This window comes from Rhinoderma darwinii, unplaced genomic scaffold (genome assembly GCF_050947455.1).
Source record: "Rhinoderma darwinii isolate aRhiDar2 unplaced genomic scaffold, aRhiDar2.hap1 Scaffold_138, whole genome shotgun sequence".
Classification (NCBI taxonomy): Eukaryota; Metazoa; Chordata; class Amphibia; order Anura; family Rhinodermatidae; genus Rhinoderma; species Rhinoderma darwinii.
This window is the reverse complement of record NW_027461966.1, coordinates 1,782,527-1,794,831: the sequence shown is the minus strand read 5'-3', so window position 1 is coordinate 1,794,831 and position 12,305 is coordinate 1,782,527. Positions and strand designations below refer to the sequence as shown.

General features: G+C 52.6%; 1 long non-coding RNA gene across 6 annotated transcripts in view; it reads right to left on the bottom strand.

Annotated features, from left to right (window-relative positions):
• The window catches only part of LOC142699153 (uncharacterized), a 193,206-nt gene that overhangs the window by 164,939 nt on the left and 15,962 nt on the right, over positions 1 to 12,305 (bottom strand). For all 6 annotated transcript variants that reach the window (XR_012866039.1, XR_012866036.1, XR_012866037.1 and 3 more), the window contains exon 3: positions 3,426 to 3,498. This is a non-coding gene — a long non-coding RNA (uncharacterized LOC142699153). The remainder of the gene's footprint in view (positions 1 to 3,425; positions 3,499 to 12,305) is intronic.

Below are 12,305 nucleotides of genomic sequence, written 5' to 3'. Positions count from 1 at the left end.
ATGTTTTCTCTAGGGAGGCCTCCGAAGTGTTACCTCCTCATAGAGAATACGATTGCGCTATCGAATTGGTACCAGGAGCTAAGCTTCCTAAGGGTAGGATATTTAATCTTTCTTGTCCCGAACGTGAAGCTATGAGAGTGTATATCCAGGAATCCCTGGCCAAGGGTTACATTCGTCCCTCTTCTTCTCCGGTAGGTGCTGGCTTCTTCTTCGTGGGGAAGAAGGATGGTGGTCTTAGGCCATGCATTGACTACCGTAGCCTGAATAAGGTCACGGTAAGGAACCAGTATCCCCTTCCTTTGATTCCTGATCTCTTTAATCAGGTTCAGGGGGCCCAATGGTTTTCTAAATTGGATCTACGGGGGGCGTATAACCTTATTCGCATCAAAGAGGGGGATGAGTGGAAGACGGCGTTTAACACGCCCGAAGGCCATTTCGAATACCTCGTCATGCCCTTTGGGTTGTGTAATGCCCCTGCGGTCTTCCAGAATTTCATAAATGAGATTTTGAGAAATTACCTGGGGATTTTTCTGGTAGTGTACCTTGATGACATACTGGTGTTTTCCAAGGACTGGTCCTCCCACATTGAGCATGTCAGGAAGGTGCTCCAGGTCCTTCGGGAAAATAAACTGTTTGCCAAAACCGAAAAATGTGTGTTTGGGGTACAGGAGATTCCATTTTTGGGTCAAATTCTCACTCCTCATGAATTTCGCATGGACCCCGCCAAGGTTCAGGCTGTGGCGGAATGGGTCCAACCTGCCTCCCTGAAGGCGTTACAGTGTTTTTTGGGGTTCGCTAATTATTACAGGAGATTTATTGCTAACTTCTCGGTCATCGCTAAGCCCCTTGCGGACCTCACTCGCAAAGGTGCTGATCTCCTCCACTGGCCTCCTGAGGCTGTCCAGGCTTTTGAGGTCCTTAAGAAGTGCTTTGTCTCGGCCCCGGTGCTGGTTCAGCCCAACCAAATGGAGCCATTTATCGTGGAAGTTGACGCATCTGAGGTGGGAGTGGGGGCTGTCTTGTCCCAGGGTACCAGATCCCTCACCCATCTCCGCCCCTGTGCCTACTTCTCCAGGAAGTTTTCGCCAACTGAAAGTAACTATGATATTGGCAACCGCGAACTCTTAGCCATTAAATGGGCATTTGAAGAGTGGTGCCACTTCCTGGAGGGGGCTAGGCACCAGGTAACGGTCCTTACCGACCACAAGAATCTGGTTTTCCTAGAATCTGCCCGGAGGCTAAACCCGAGACAAGCTCGATGGGCGTTATTTTTTACCAGATTCAATTTGTTGGTTACCTATAGGGCTGGGTCTAAAAATATTAAGGCTGATGCACTGTCGCGTAGCTTCATGGCCAGCCCTCCTTCGGAGGAAGATCCTGCTTGTATTTTGACTCCAGGTATAATCATTTCCTCGATCGATTCTGATTTAGTCTCTGATATTGCTGCTGATCAAGGTGCAGCTCCCGGGAACCTTCCTGAGAACAAGCTGTTTGTTCCCCTGCAATTCCGGCTAAGGGTACTTAGGGAAAATCATGACTCCGCACTATCTGGTCATCCAGGCACCCTGGGTACCAAACACCTCATTACCAGAAATTATTGGTGGCCTGGGTTGCCTAAAGACGTTAAGGCCTACGTCGCCGCTTGTGAGGTTTGTGCTAGGTCCAAGACTCCCAGGTCCCGACCAGCGGGCTTACTGCGTTCGTTGCCCATTCCCCAGAGACCTTGGACACATATCTCCATGGATTTTATCACCGATTTGCCTCCATCCCAAGGCAAGTCGGTGGTGTGGGTGGTGGTGGACCGCTTCAGTAAGATGTGCCACTTTGTGCCCCTCAAGAAACTACCCAACGCCAAAACGTTGGCTACCTTGTTTGTCAAACACATCCTGCGTCTCCATGGGGTCCCTGTCAATATTGTTTCGGACAGAGGGGTACAATTTGTTTCATTGTTTTGGAGAGCCTTCTGTATGAAGTTGGGGATTGATCTGTCCTTCTCCTCTGCCTTCCATCCTGAAACCAATGGCCAAACGGAGAGGACTAATCAATCTCTAGAACAATACTTAAGGTGTTTTGTCTCTGACTGTCAATTTGATTGGGTCTCTTTCATTGCCCTCGCCGAATTTTCATTTAATTAACCGGGTCAGTAACTCGTCAGGGGTCTCTCCTTTTTTTTGTAATTTTGGGTTTAATCCACGGTTCTCCTCCGTTTCACCTGGTAGTTCCAACAATCCCGAGTTAGAGGTCGTTCATCGGGAACTGTGCACAGTCTGGGCCCAGGTTCAGAAAAACCTAGAGGTGTCCCAGAGCGTACAAAAAACTCAGGCTGATAAAAAACGTTCTGCTAACCCCCTGTTTATGGTCGGGGATCTGGTGTGGTTGTCGTCTAGGAACTTGCGTCTCAAGGTTCCGTCCAAGAGGTTTGCTCCCCGGTTTATTGGGCCATATAAGGTCATTGAGGTCCTCAATCCTGTCTCCTTCCGGCTGGAGTTACCCCCGTCTTTTCGGATACACAACGTGTTTCATGCCTCCCTCCTCAAACGCTGCTCCCCGTCCTTGGCTCCCTCGAGGAGACCTCCTGTTCCCATCCTCACCACGGAGGGGGTGGAATTCGAGGTGGCCAGGATTGTGGACAGCAAGATGGTCCAAGGCTCCCTCCAGTACCTGGTCCATTGGAGAGGATACGGGCCCGAGGAGAGGACTTGGGTACCCGCCCGGGATGTTCACGCTGGGGTATTGGTCAGGAGGTTCCACCTGTGTTTCCCCAGTAAGCCAGGTCCACTTAGAAAGGGTCCGGTGGCCCCTCATAAAAGGGGGGGTACTGTAAAGGATCTGCCAGGCACAGCTTCGGGGTTAACTCCCAGAACTAATCAGTCAGCACCTGAGAATACATCCCTGAGACTGACTCCTGCTTCCACCATTCAGGCTGGCAGGCTTAGGAGTGGGAGAGCCTATCGTAACCTGGCCAGACTCAGCTAGCTCCCGCCCTCGGTCTATTTAAGCCTGCACTTCCTGTCCCTCGGTGCTTGTTATTGCTTGTGTTTCCCTCCTTGTGGTTTCCTGGCCCAGCTACAGCTCCTGCTATTTTTGATCCTGCTCCATACAGACCCTGGCTTACCGACTACTCTTCTGCTTTTCGTTTTGTACCTCGCACACTCCTGGCTTGACTCGGCTCGTTCACCTCTCTGGTTGCTTACGGTGTTGCCGTGGGCAACGGCCCCTTTTCCTTGCTTGAGTTCCTTTGTATGTTTGTCGTGTTTGTCGTGCACTTACTGAGCGCAGGGACCGCCGCCCAGTTGTACCCCGTCGCCTAGGGCGGGTCGTTGCAAGTAGGCAGGGTCAGAGTGGCGGGTAGATTAGGGCTCACTTGTCCGTCTCCCTACCCCCTGCCATTACAGTTATCAGTAATTAATATAAATATTAATTACCTGTCTTGTGATTCCTTTCTTGCTGCTGACAGGATTATATGTCACGTTCCTTCTTCTCACTGGGATCAGTCATCTGTAAGGAATCAAAGGTGTGATAATATGTTCCTGATACATGTTATAGACACTTTTATGTATTACACACTAGGGCCATAATTATTTATCTGAGGTATAATGTACAAATAGAAAATAAAGAAAAAGACGACACTAAGGACCTGTTCACATCACCGTTGCCCTTCCGTTGAGGGATTCCGTCGGAGGTTTCCGTCGGGTTAACCCCTCAAAAATGAAACAAAATAACATGCCCCCCCCTTTCCTGTACTGTATGGCAAAACCCAATTTTATGGTCAAAATTAGAATAACAAGTGTATTCTATTGTAAGGCCCCTTGGGTGCCTAGAATTATGGAGCTTATGGGTATATTGCTTATATAGTTTAAATTAATGTTTATTATCAATGTAATCTTAAATGGTTAACACAATTATTTTTTCTGAGTCGTTATAAAGGGTTACCTGTGCCTAGTAGGCAACAGTTCTCCAAAAAGATTCAGGATTGTTACCACACAGGGTTCTCAGTGGTGGAGTGGATGCAACGGCATGGAAATCCACTTTTTAAGGGAGTCCATTTTCCAAAAGCAAAGGAGCTGAAGAGCCCTTTCCAAAAACTTATGGACTGTTATTGTTGTCCCGTGCTTTTTAAAAGGATGTGTTATCCTCTAAAAATAGTTTCTCCAGCCCCCCTTCCCTGCATGTGGCATGGCCGGAAGTTCCCGGCTTGCAGTAAAGTGGTCCGGGGATGTGGGACAGCGCTGGTGTAGAGGAAGGAGGAGTCAGTCCTTACATTGCAACCTCATCTAACAGGTCCATGAGGCAGGGTTCTGCTCTGTCCCTGAGGAAGCAGTAGGGGCATGGATGGCTTGAGGTGTGGTGGAAGGAGCAGTCCTGTGGTTATAAAGTGCAGGCAGACTATGGAGGGCAGTCGGTAGCATCAGTGGTGAGACAGGTGTAGACTCCAAAGGGAGTTTATTGCCCCCTCAATGCGATTGGTGGGAAAGACCGTTGTCATAGGATACGGACGAAGACTGCCTCCTATTGCATCATTGGGATCTGCAGTTGACCACGGTCAAGAGACTGGTCGTCCAGCTGCTGGAACAATCTTGGAGGCACCCTTGGGTGATGCCAGGATTCCTGTGAGTGGTGAGTCACCTTCATGTTTGGCTGCGTAGTCAAGCACAAATGTGTTGACGGATGTGGATTTGTTCTCTATTTTAAAGGACAACTTGGGCTTGTTTGGGTGGCAAAGGGTGGATTATAAGCTCTGCCAGTAAAGCCAGTAGGTTAATACCCCGCCTGACTAGATGGTTTGTACAGCTTAACCTTTTGTGGCTTATTATTCTGTGGTGTGGCTCCTCTGGGAATTTACCTGTCCACCAATATAGGGGACAAGATCCACAGACGAGAATTTGTGATATTTGGTTTCAGTGGATCACGTAATGGTGGACAAAGAGTGTATTGTGGACAAGAAGCTTAGTTTTGAGAGAGGGTCTGAGAAAAATTCCAAAGTGGTAAAGACCTGTACGATGTAACATGTCATTTAAAACGAGATAGCCTTGCTGTAAATATCACAGAGATGCTACATAAGTGTCAGGATTGTGAATAGACATGACGTCCTGGCTGGAGGTAATGTATATTCACTTTCAGGACACTTGAGTAACGTTATAATGTGTTTATGTGGCTGCACATAGCGATATAGCTATATCACTATGTGCTGTGTAAATGAATGGGGAGAAGTGTATGACGCTGATTGGTCATTGATTGGTCAGCGCCATACACTTCTCTCCACAATGCCCACTTGGTCAAAAAGTAAAACACGCCCAGTTGTCCATTAAGAAACTCATTAGCATGAAGCTAAAATAGGTCATAACTCCTTCAAAATGATCATTTTTCTAAATAAAAAACACTGCTGTAATCTACATTACAGCGCCGATCATATTATGTAGACGATAGGCCACTTATAATGTGAGCCCAGAGCTAAGCAGAGCTGGGCAGAGGGCGGTCATGACGGGTCTGGACCTGCAAGGGGTCATTTAGAGGGGTATTTTGGTTATAGGTTGGTGGGTGGGTTTGAGTCAGGAATTGTGCTACGGGGTTGTGAGCATTGGGGGTGGAGTTAATGGGATGTATATATAGTGGGATAAGCAGGGAAGCCATGTTATGGCTTGAAAATTTTTGTCAAGAATAGAGGTGTGCAGCCAGTGTCAGGGTAGCTGTTTTCTGGTCAGTTTTAGGGCCTAGAGTTATGGAGGGTTTAGAGCAGTTAATTGCTAGGGTTAGGGAGCAGGCAGCTGATAAGGGGCTGGAGTGTGTCCAGGAGCAGCTAGGGGCTTTAGCAGGCTACCCGGCGGGGCGTCCTCCCAGTCCTCTTGAACGCTTGAGCCCCTCTGCTTCCCCAGCCCCCCGGCGCAGACGGAGGAGTGTGACTCCCCCCTTACCTGTTTCCGCGGTAGTGGTCCCTGGTGTGACAGATCCGGTGGCTGGCGACGGTGGCGTTGTTCCGGTGTCGGGGACTGGAGCCATGGCGGTGTCGGGAGCGGCGGCAGCAGTGGAGAGGCCTGGAGTGAGAGGCCGAGGTGCGGTTCACCGGGTGTCCAGTCGGGGTCAGCGCAGCACAGTCCGTGTGCCTGAGGAGCGACGTGGAGATGGACGTTGAGGGAAGCGGTGGTGCAGCGGCGGGGAGCAGTCCCCCTCCTTTCCAGTGTGGTGGGCTCGTTCAGGGAGCCTGTCAGGAGTTCTTCTGTGGGGCCGGAAGCAAGCCAGGACTCTGCGGCTGTCGCGGTGAGTGCCTTCAGCGCTGCTAGAGCGCCATCTGCTGGGTCAGGGGCCAGTGTGCATAGTACACCCGTTAGCATGGGTGATTTGGCGCCATCTAGTCACCGTTCGGAACATTGCAGTGTCGGTGGTAGGCCGGCGCCACCTGCTGTTCAGGAAAATTATTACATCGTGGTGGCAGGCCTGCGCCACCTCCTGGCCATTTTCGTTATAGCAGCAGTAGTGGTAGGTCTGCACTGACTTCTGAATATGTACAACATTTGCATCATCCAGCGCCTCCTGAGGGTGACGTTGGCCAGGTGGCAGGTGTTTCGTTTGTTTATTTGTTGTTCCAGGTGTCGTCAGGACGGGAGTCCGGTGTAGAAGCGGCCGATGCTTGCGGCGGGCACTCGGGGTGCCTTGGATGCTCGGTCAGGAGGCGGCTTTGGTGGATTCAGGACGGACAGCCCCGTTAGTGTTTGGCGACGGGCAGCCTTCTGGTGAGTCACGGCGTTTACACACCATACACGTGGGCAGTAATTTTAGTAAAGAAGAGGCTGGACGCAGCCTGCAAGGCTTAGGAGGGAAGCCTCCATGACGGACCTAGTAGGGAAAGGGTTAACTATGAGGGAGAGGTAGGGGTGGAGGATGAGAGGAGGGAGGAGTTAGGGGGCCGTTACCAGGCTTCCCGCTGCTTTCGGCATTGAGCCGGAAGCAGCGGGAGGAGTAACACATACTAGTATAAGCTCCTCCGTTGTCCCGCTCTGTGCCATGTCGAAGGCCGACATACTTGCGCGGCTGCGTGCTGCAGCTGTTCACCACGGTCCCGGGTGGTTGGAGGAGACCGTGGCGGCACTCACCAGGATCCCGGACGCCGAATCGTCGCCACGTCAGGCACGGCACCCGAGGTCTGTTGCTGAAGGGGACAGGCTCCCCTCCCCCGGCCCCCTTCCTAGCAGTAATATGGCGGCGGGGGGGGGAGTCGGCAACACCCGCTCCTGCTCAGAGGAGGCAGACTCAGGCCGGGTCTACCCGTCGCTCCCGCCCTCCAGAACGCCTCAGCCCTGAGGTGGTCCCGCGGACGCGGCGTCGCAGAGGGAGCCCTACAAAGGACGCTGCAGGCCAGGCAGCTGGGGGGGCCGCCTCTTCCCAGGCCCTGCGTCCTGGCAGGAATCCCCAGCCGCGACGGGGTCCGGCGGTAATCAGGGAATCGCAGGCCGGGCTCCCTGTCACCCCTCCCCCATCGGATGCAAGATTTGGAGGACAATCTACGGCCGCCCCGCCTGGTGATGCTCCGGGCAGGCTTCATCGGGATCGTCTAGACGGACACCTAGAGCTGCAGCGACGACGAGGCAACAGGTCCGGTCGGAAGTCTGGGTCCCAGCGGTCGGGCGGCAGGTTGCCGGCCCATCTGTCAGCGCGTCGTCGTTCCCGTGTAGGAGATGTCGGTGGGATGGCCAGTCGTCTGCGAGAGAGGAGCTGGAGGAAGGTGAACTGGACGTTTATCGGCGAGGTCAGGATGGTCCGGCTGACGGGAACACAGCGCCTGTGCAGCCCGGTGAGTGCATAACTCCGTCTTTGTCATATCCTGCGATTTTTATGTCTGGTGTCGGCGGGGGGGCTGCTAGCGTAGCGTCGGCGGCCGGTAGCGGCGCGGTCGGGCGTGACGACGCGGGTCTAGCGGACTTAGTGGGTTGCTTGCGGGAGCTGGTCGGGCGTCTAGATAAGGCGGCGGCTCCAGTAGTTACGGAGGTGTCCCCGGCAGTAGTTTGGGAAGGCCCCCGGGAAGTGGGATCGTTACAGGCGCGGCCCGGGATGGGGGCAAAAGAGGCGGTCGCGGTGTCAGTACAGACCGAGGCCCAAAAGGAAGGCGATAGGGTGCTTATTGATGATCGTGCTCGTGGGGAGGTGTATGTTTGCTTCGAAGGTCCATTGGGGGCGCATTTAAAGCAGGAGGTGCGTGAGTGGATATGGAAGGACGAATATGTCGAGATTTTTTCTCTCCTGCCGCTTGCTAAATTCAATTTGGATAAGAGCAAGCGGGACGAGAGTAAGAAGGATGAGGAGGAACGTCGGCGGTATAGGCTTATCCCGCAGACATTCGTCAATTGGTCGCAGGCGTTTGCCATATTAGCCAGTGTGATAGGGGAAAAGGCGCCGGAAAATTGTTCGGCGTTGTTTTGCTATTTTGATGCCATTGGGGAGGCTCATAGGGCGTATGGGGGGCAGGCGTGGCTAAGATACGACGAGCAATTCCGTCAGCGGAAAGCGGTTCGGCCGGCGATTCAGTGGGACCAGAAGGATATTGCTCTCTGGTTAAGGGTTACGGCTCCGGTTAGGCAGTCCTTTCCCGGGAGCGTCGGCCAGGGAGGCCAGTCCAGTCAGGTCGGGCAAGGCGTCGGGGCAAAGCTGGGATTCTGCTGGCAATTCAACGATGGCCAGTGTAAGTTCGGGGCCACGTGCAAGTTCAAGCACGTGTGTTCAGAGTGTAATGGTGCATCCCACGGGGCTGCAAAATGTATGCGAAAGAAGAGGTCAGGGAACCAGTCCTCCTCGGTTAGTCAAGGGGTTGTCACCGGTGAGGGTGGAAAGGATGGTCCCTTATCTAAATGAGTATCCGGATAGGGCGGCGGCCATGTTACTTTACGAAGGGTTTTGTGTTGGGTTTATTATTCCTCCGCCTCCTTATGAGGTCCCGGTTACGCGGAGGAACCTTAAGTCGGCCTATTTGCATGCTCAGGTCGTGTCGGAAAAATTGTTTAAAGAGGTTTCGTTGGGTCGTATGGCGGGGCCTTTTGTTGATCAGCCAACAAAAGATTTAGTGGTGTCCCTGTTGGGTATTGTTCCAAAGTGCGAGCCTCGGAAATTTCGTTTGATTCAGCATTTATCGTTTCCCAGGGGTTCGTCAGTGAATGACGGGATTGATCACGAGTTGTGCTCCGTAGTGTATACCTCATTCGATAAGGCGGTGGGGTTAGTTCGGGCTGCGGGTCCCGGCGCGCTGTTAGCAAAAACCGACATCGAGGCGGCTTTCAGGTTGTTGCCAGTTCATCCAAAGAGCCAACGGCTGTTGGGTTGTTTTTGGAATGGGGCTTTTTACGTGGATAGGTGCCTTCCGATGGGATGTTCCCTTTCTTGCGCATACTTCGAGGCGTTTAGTAGCTTCGTTGAGTGGGTGACGAAGGGAGTAGCTGGGGTCGACTCTTTGATACATTACTTGGACGATTTCTTGTGCGTCGGCCCGGGGGGTTCGCCGGTTTGCGGTAATTTGCTTCATGCATTGCAGAAGGTGGCGGGGGATTTTGGGATCCCTTTGGCGCCAGAAAAGACTGAGGGCCCGGTATCGACTATTTGCTTTTTGGGTATTGAAATTAACTCGGTGGCAATGGAGTGTCGTCTTCCTGCGGATAAGTTGGGGGCTTTGATTCAGGAGGTACGCCGGGCTTGTAGGTTAAAGAAAATTACGCTGCGTGAGCTTCAGTCGTTGCTGGGGAAGTTGAATTTCGCTTGCCGGATTATGCCAATGGGGAGGGTATTTGGTAGACGTTTGGCGGCGGCAACGTCGGGGGTGCGTGCGCCACATCATTTTGTGCGGCTCAAGGAGGAGCATCGAGCTGATCTGCAGGTATGGGATAACTTCTTGGGCCAGTATAACGGTCGCTCGCTATGGATGGCTCCGGCACAGGATACGAGTGATTTAAATATTTTTACGGATGCGGCGGGGGCGGGCGGTTTTGGAGCGTACGGGGGAGGTCCGTGGTGCGCAGCTCAATGGCCGGCTAGCTGGGTGTCCAGTGGACTCACGCGGAATCTGGCCCTGCTCGAGCTGTTCCCCATCGTGGTTGCGGCGACCATTTGGGGGGACAGGCTCAGGGATAAGAAGGTTCGTTTTTACTGCGACAACATGGGGGTGGTGCTGGCCATTAATAACATCACGGCATCATCTCCGCCGGTAGTTCAGTTGTTGCGACATTTAGTGTTGGTGTGCTTGTCATTGAACGCGTGTGTGGTGGCGGTTCATGTGCCGGGGGTACGGAATTGTATCGCTGATGCTCTTTCTCGCTCGCAGTGGGACCGGTTTCGGCAATTGGCACCGGGAGCGGACCGTCTCGGTTTGGCTTGTCCGGAACATCTCTGGGATCTGGTCTCGGTCCCGTAGAACGATTTGTGGAAAGGTCTTTAGCGCGCACAACGTGGAGTGCTTATTCTGCTTGTTGGAGGCAGTGGGAGGAGTGGGTAAGAGAGTTGGGTGACGTCAACACGGATAGAGACAGGTTGGTGGCACTTTTGTACTGGTTAGGGGATGCCTGGGAGGCGGGGTTTTCTTTGGCAAAGGTTAATCGTTTCATGTCTGCGGTAGCATTTGGTTTTAAGTTGCGGGGCTTTCGGGATATATCTAAGGAATTTTTAGTGGGACAGGCTTTGAAGGGTCTGCGCCGAGGTAGGGTCGAGGCGGATTGTAGAAGGCCTGTGTCGTTTTCTCTTCTTAGCTCTTGGGCGGATCATTAGCATCGGTCTGTCGTTCTTCGGCCGAGATGGAGTTGTTTCGGTTCGCATTTTCTTTGGCGTTCTTTGGGGCATTCAGAATTGGCGAGCTGGTGTCGCCTAGTACCAAGCGGGCAGGGGGGTTGAGACTGGGGGAGGTGAGCCTATATGCGGATCGGCTCGAGGTATGGTTGCGCCGGTCAAAAACTGACCAATTGGGAAAGGGAAAGCTGATAGTTTTGTTCGCCCTCCCGGGTTCGGCTATGTGCCCGGTCGCTTGCATGCGGGGTTTTGAGCCACGAGGGGGGTCTCCAGAGTTGCCATTGTTATGTCACGAGGATGGGTCATTTTTGTTCAGATTTCAATTTGGAGCTGTATTTAAAAAATGTTTGGCGGCGGTCGGTGTCGCGGCGGGCCCGTATTAATCTCATTCCTTCAGGATTGGCGCAGCAACAGAAGCAGGGCGCTGGGGGTTGGATGATGAAGGGGTGCGGCGCATCGGTCGTTGGGAGTCCAACAGATTTAGGTTTTATGTCCGCCCCCATCTGTTATGAGTCATGTTGTTAGCGGTTGAAAAATGTTTGTGTGTTGGTATCTAATTTTCTTTTCCGTTTCAGATACGCCTCCATGTCTGGTGTGGTTGTTGGGCCACTCTTACTTGCATTGGGGGGCTTTGAGGGCGGACATCCGCCCGGACGGTCGCCAGTTGCGCATTCCGCGGCAGGATGCGGTTTTGCATTGGCTGGGATTTAGAGGTATGTCATGGAGCAGGGTGTTAGCGGAATTCCAGACATATTCCCGGCTGGATAGGGTTGCAGAGGTCTTGGTATTGCACGTGGGTGAGAATGACTTGGGGGTCCGCCCCTTTCGTGAGTTGGTGCGGGATATTAAACATGATATGTTGTGTTTGTGGGTTTCTTATCCCAGGTTGGTGATAGTGTGGTCGGACATTGTCCCAAGGAAACATTGGCGACTGGCTAGGTCAGTGGAACGAGTCAATAAGGCTCGCATTAAAGTTAATCGGGCGGTGTCCCGTTTTGTAGCCAAAAATGGTGGCATTTGCGTGCGGCACAGGGATTTGGAGTCAGGAGTGGGGAACTACTGGAGGAGTGATGGGGTTCATTTGACCGAGGTTGGGATCAATCTGTGGAGCCTGGCAATAGCAGAGGGAATTGAAAGGGCGGTGGTGGTGTGGCGGAACTCACAGGCTTAAGGTGGTCAAGGCCTGTTTCGCTGTGGCGGGGGGAGTCCTTGAGGTCAGTCAGTACAAAATGGTGGGGGGGTCGCATCGGGGGTATGCGTCCCCCAAAAAAGGTACATGGTTGAAGACTTCATCGGGTGTTATCCCTTTGAAGTGGTCTTCTGGTGGTAGGAGCCATCTGCAGAGGTGAGCGGTGCCTCCGAGCTGGTTTACGGCTGGAGGTAATTGGTTGGTGGTGGTTGCAGATGGCTAACTCGGGGTGTTTAAAAAGGAATATCTAAAATGGCTTCAAGGACTTCCCCTGCTCGGATTAATGTAAACGTTAAATTGTTATTTATGATTCTGACCCATGTTGGGTCATGTGAATTATTAGAAGGAATTCTCTGGTTGG